Below are 5,403 nucleotides of genomic sequence, written 5' to 3' on the forward strand. Positions count from 1 at the left end.
GGATGCTTTGTCCCAAAGTTTGGTGTCATCGGCGAACTTGGCCAGTTCTGATCGCTTCTGACTCCAGTGTCCACATCATTAATGAAGATGTTGAACAGTATGGGTCCAAGGACAGAGCCTTGGGGGACCCCACTGGTCACAGGACACCACGATGAGTGACTTCCATCGATTACTACCCTCTGGGTCCGACCATGGAGCCAATTTTCCAGCCAGTGGATCGTGGAGGATCCAAGGCGACAATTGGCCAGTTTCACCAAGAGGTGATCATGGGATACCAGAGCGAAGGCTTTTTTGAAGTCAAGATATATGACATCAATCTCTTCTCCCTTGTCCAGGTGATAAGTCACCTGGTCGTAGAAGGAGATGAGATTGATCAAGCAAGACCTTCCCAGGACAAACCCGTGCTGGCTGTCCCTTAAGATGTTGCGTGCGCACACACACAATATAAAGAAGAAAAATCAGATATTCATAGGAGAAGAAGACAGACAGCACACAATTTTTACTCAGCTCTTAACACTGAAGCAAACAATCAAAGCAGAGTCCAGTGCACGCATGCAACAGAGGGAATAAAACACAACACAAAAGGATTGACACACACAGAGAGACCTTTTGCAGCACAGAAAAGATTAATATGAAGCGTGCTGTAAAGGCAGGTGCCAGGTCTTCTGGCAGGGGAGGGAGGGGGTAGGGGAAAAGCTAGAGCTGCTGACCCCCCCAAAAAAACACAGATGCATTCTCTTCCCGAGCAGCCATGACATCAGAGCTGCCAGTGGAAGCCAGGCAGGGTGAGCAGTGTCTGCACCTGACATCCCTGCACCTGCATCACCTTCGCTCAGTCCAGAAGTGGGCACCAGCAGTGGAATCACTGCCTCCTTCACCCCAATGTCATCTCTCAGCCTGAGCCTCCCACTGCCAGAGGAGGAGCTGGAGCTGGAACCAGGGATGCTGAGCATGCTGGCTCCAAGCAATTCTAGGGACTGAGGGGGAGTCAGTTTGTGCTCCTCACCCCTCAAATTTCCCCTAGACCCAGGTCTCCTCCAGAAAGCAGCACCTCGGAGGAGGCTGAGGTTGTGGAGGCAAGTGGCTCAGCTGAGGCAGCTTCTCCTGCTGTTGTGCCTCAGCCTGCTGAGAAGGGGGAAGAAGCAGGATCCTCATTCTCAACCCAGAAGCAGGGGAGTAGTGTAGTGTGGGATCATTATGAGGTGGCAGATGATCCCAGGTTTGCCATCTGCCAGCACTGCCAAAGGCACATGAGCCGTGGCAAGGACGTGAGACACTTTTCCAGCACGGCCATGCTGCTGCATCTCAGGAGGCAGCACCCCCTTGCCCTTCTTCCTGCTGCTCAGTCTGGCACCAGTGTGTGTGCGCCGAAAGAGAAGTTCCCCACTCGCTCCAAAACCCCCTTCCCCCCAAAGCAGAGGCAGGCCACCCTGGACCAGTGGGGGAAAGGTGGACAGAAAGGGGGACAAGTTGTAAAGGTGAGCAAGATCACCCAGACTGTTGGGGAGATGCTTGCTGTAGATAGCTAGCCCTTCTCCCTAGTTGAGCGGCCAGGGTTCAGGCGGTTCATAGCACTTCTGGCCCCATTTTACAAAGTGCCCACATGCACCACCTTTAGCAGGGCAGTGGTGCCCTCCCTGTATGAGGCATGCAGGGAGTACTTGAGGGAGGAGCTGTGCAAGGCAGGGCTGCAGGTAACCTTGCATTTCACCTCCGAGACCTGGAGCAGCCGGGGTGGCAATCATGCCTACCTCTACCTCACAGAGCACTGGTGCGATCAGTCAGACCATCAGTGGGCTCTGCTGTAAGTCAACGTGCTGGATGAGTCCCACACAGCAAGGGAGATCATGGGGGCCATGAACCGCATGGTGCAGGGTTGACTCGGTGGGCAGGTCGAGCTCACCTGTGGGTTCATAGTCACCGACAACGGGACCAATATGGTGAAGGCTGTCTGGGGGGCTGGGGGGGTCATCGCTTAGGTCTGTAGCTCCTGGTACAGGTCCCTGGTGACGGGCTGCAGCACTGGGGGAGACGGGGGCAGATCAGAGACACCCAGTGGAGGGGACACGTTCCCAGCCCCTTGCAGCCCTGGGCTGTGATGAGCTGTCCCATTCTCAGCAGACCCTGGGAAGACCCTTACCTGGTAGGTGGGGTCGGGGGAGCTCCCGGGCTGGGCCTGGGCAGAGACAGAGCCAAGAGGGTCGTTAGCACCAGAGATGTCCTGAGGGGACCCAGGGTCCTGGGCACCATAGGGAAACCAGGGGGCTGTGGGTCAGAAGTGAGGAGCACCGGTGGAGTGGGTGGGGGTCAATACCCTGCCACTCACCACTGGCCCTGCATGTGTGTGTGTATGAGGGGGGAAAGGGGCGGGGGGGGAAATCACATTCTCATCTGCTTCGCAGGGTGTGCTATTACCCCCGACACCCACCCCAGAGCCAGCCAAATCCCAGGCCTGTGATACCAGCCCCGACGTCCACCCTAAAGCCATCTGTGATCCCAAGGGCCAGGGGTCGCCAATTCTCACAGATCACCAGCACACTGATCCCCTGGCTCCTTGCTGCGCTGCCGAGGTTCCCGACCTCACAAGTGTAATAACCGGCGCCATCCCAGCCGACCCCCTGCACCATCAAGGTCCCATTTCCTGGAGACAGCCCATGTGGCTGCCGGGCGCCAGGACGGAGCCGTCGCAGTCCCACAGCAGCGTCTCGGTGCTGGGGGGGACTCGCACGTCAGGCTGAGGGTCCCATTCTCTACCCCCATGATTTTGGGGGCCATCACATTTGGCCGTGGCAGTCTCTCTGTGCCAATGGGGTAAAGGCCACATTACCGGGGTCCCTGCTCCCCGTTCCCCAGACTGGGGCCCACCCCAAGGTATTGTGGGAACCTGGGTGGTTCAGGGCAATTCTCCCAAACCCAGGATTTGGCGGGGATATTTGAGACTCCCGTGGAGGGGGGAGATCTTGGCCCCGGGGATGTCAGAGCCTGGGCAGCTCTGAGTGAGCATCATGCCAGCATTGCGAGGCAGCAGCAGTGGGCAGGGCCCGACCACCTGGGCAGGCGCTGGGTGCGAGGCCGAGGACGCACTCGAGGAAATCGTCCCCGTGGGCTGGGAGGAGCCGATGGGGGCAGCGGGCAGCCTGGGCCAGGACCCCTGACAGCCCGGAGACAGGGAGAAAGCTGCAGTCCTGGCACCAAGGCCAGGACCTGAGGCAGCCCCCAGCCCGGGCTGCTCTGGTACCGCACCCCCAGGGGATGCACAGCCCGAGCACCGCCGAGGTCCTGGCTTCCGCATCCTTTCCCACCCAGGTCCCTGGAAGGAGCTGGCACCTGGGGGCTGGCAGAGACCTCCCCATCCCCGTGGCAGAGGAAGGCAAATCCCCACAGTCCAGGCCAGTCTGAGCAGGGGGGATATTCCTTCCAGCCCCAGTGCAGCGTCGGGCTGAGCCTGGCCCCGGCTGGGGGGCACTCACCGTACACTGCCAAGGTCACCATGAGCTGGGCGTCTGTTACGGGTCCTGCCACCTGCACGCTGTAGGGGCTGGTGTATTTAAGCATTAACCCCATGATGCGCAGGGAGCAGCTGGGGCCCCCTGTCTTGTGCCCCATATAGCAATGACTCATTTCTCTGGGTGCTGCTGCTTGGGAAGTAGGTGCTGCACAGGTCACAATGGTCTGTGCTGGTGGCAGCTGCAGGGCCACCGTCATGCCCCCCACAACCCTGGGGGCCGGCAGAGGGTTAGGGGTGATGGTGTTGTGGATCTGGGTCGGCGCGGGCTGCAGGCAGGAGCCCAGGACAGCAGCTGCCAGGAAAGCAGAGGTCAGAGCAGGTCAGGGCAGGGGCCAGTGCCTGTAGCGCTGCCAGGTTTGGGGCCGCACGGCCCAGGAAGGGTCCGTGGGGCCTGGGCTGCAGAGCCTCGGGCTGGGCAGATGGACCCTGGCCGGGGCTCCACGGAAGATGCACCCAGAGGCAGGAGCTGCCCCCAGCACCGACCCACATGCAGGGCCAGGCAGGGCCCAGAGAGCAACGTGCAGCGCCATGCATGCAGGTCCGTCCCGGGGAGAGGGATGGACGCAAGCAGGTGGGGGAATGGACAGGTGGCCCCTGCTTGTAGGGATACAAAGATGGACAAACAGGGGTGGGGGGAGCAGGGCAGATGGACCTGAGTGTCCCCCACGGCCCAGTTCCCGGAGGCGGTCAGGGAGGGGACCCTGCCCCCTCCGGTGCCATCTCCCCTGGGCCCTTCCAGGCCCCCCTGCTCACTTGCCAGTAGCAGCCCTCGCTAGTGCCCGCCCCATGCTCCACACAGCCTGCCCCGCAGACCCCTTGGCTGCACCTGGACACCTTGGTCCTCAGGAGGACCAGGAGCACCTGTCCAGGCTCCATGCTTGACTGGGCAGGGACAGCCCCTCTGCTCTGACCCACTCCCTGCCCCACCCCACCAGTGCCCCTCACTCGTGACCCACAGCCCCTCTGCTGCCTACTCGCCCCAACTTCCTCTGCTCACGATCGGGACTCCTGCTTCCCAGAGACTCCTCCCTGCCCCCACCTTTGCTCTTGGCCCCTTCTCACCTCCCAGAAGAATGCCCCCCCCCCCCCCCCGGGCACGTCCCCATGGCTGGCACCTGCCGGGACCCCTCGCGCCACCCCCAGCTCCACGGCCCCTCCCGGCTGTACAGGCATTTCCCTGTTTGAGTTGCAACATCCTAGCGGGGCGGAGGAAGGGGGGGCATGATTTGGGCTCAGGGCATGGCCTGAATGAACTTACTGCCTGGGAGTGAGGGGCACCAGGAGAACCAGGGGCTACAGGTCAGGAGTGAGGGGCACCATTGGGTCAGGGCTGTGGAGCAAAGGCCCCTTAAAGGTGCAGTTCCCAACACTGGGATGCAGCCCTGGGCATCACGCCCCCAGGTCTGCCGGTACCCCTGACTCCGGACCTGCAGCCCCTGCCCCCCACCCCGATGGCACCCCTCACTCCTCACCTGCAGCCCACCCAGCCATGCCAGTGCCCCTCACTCCTGACCCACAGCCCCTGGCCCCCTAAGTCCCATGGGGCACTGGTTGACAGGTGGGTGGGCAGTGCAGATAACAGGGCAGGAAGTGCCACAATTGCCCGTGTCTCAATGCCCATGTGGCGTTGTAGTGGGGATCTCCCCTGGGTCCACACACATGTGCTCCCGTGTGCTCCTGTGCCAGTGGTGCCCGCATCAGTCCCAGTGACCGTTCCCCCTGAGGTGGAGAACCCCCAGGGCTGCGAGCTTCCCCTGGCAGTGCCCTGGCATCAGCTTCATAGTTTCATAGTTGGTAGGGTTGGAAGGGACCTGAGCAGGTCTTCACGTCCAACCCCCTGCCATGGCAGGAAAGAGGACTGGGGGCAAACGACCCCGGCCAGGTGTTCATCCAGC

This window comes from Alligator sinensis, unplaced genomic scaffold (genome assembly GCF_000455745.1).
Source record: "Alligator sinensis unplaced genomic scaffold, ASM45574v1 scaffold1721_1, whole genome shotgun sequence".
Lineage (NCBI taxonomy): Eukaryota > Metazoa > Chordata > Crocodylia > Alligatoridae > Alligator > Alligator sinensis.